The sequence below is a fragment of the Tupaia chinensis genome, unplaced genomic scaffold (assembly GCF_000334495.1).
Source record: "Tupaia chinensis unplaced genomic scaffold, TupChi_1.0 Scaffold143584_1, whole genome shotgun sequence".
NCBI lineage: Eukaryota > Metazoa > Chordata > Mammalia > Scandentia > Tupaiidae > Tupaia > Tupaia belangeri.
Window position 1 is genome coordinate 986,462 of NW_006203430.1, and position 294 is coordinate 986,755.

At 72.8% G+C, this 294-nt stretch overlaps 1 protein-coding gene across 1 annotated transcript in view; it reads right to left on the minus strand.

The window, feature by feature from the left end:
• L3MBTL4 (L3MBTL histone methyl-lysine binding protein 4) overlaps positions 1-294 on the minus strand; it is a 494,670-nt gene extending 494,376 nt beyond the window's left edge. The window contains exon 1 of the mRNA XM_006164002.3: positions 248-294. The gene's annotated coding sequence lies outside the window, so the exon portion shown is untranslated. The remainder of the gene's footprint in view (positions 1-247) is intronic.

The window sequence follows — 294 nt, forward strand, 5'->3', positions numbered from 1 at the left end:
GGCACCGCCAGTCTCGGGTAGCCCAGCGCGCGCCTCAGCGGCGAAACAGAAAGAGAAAGATCAGGAAGATCGCGGCCAGGCGCAGGCGATCCCTAACCTCCACAGCCCTCCAGCCCGCAGGGCTCCGGCCGCGGGAGACGCGCACACCCTGGGCCGCCCGCAGCCCGGGGCCACCCCGCATGGCGGGACCGTGGGCGCCCACGCGGGCTCTCGATCGTCGCACACGGGAGGCGGACATCCTCCTTACCCGGAGTGGACAGGCGCCGGCCCGCAACGCCGATTTGGCGACGAGCG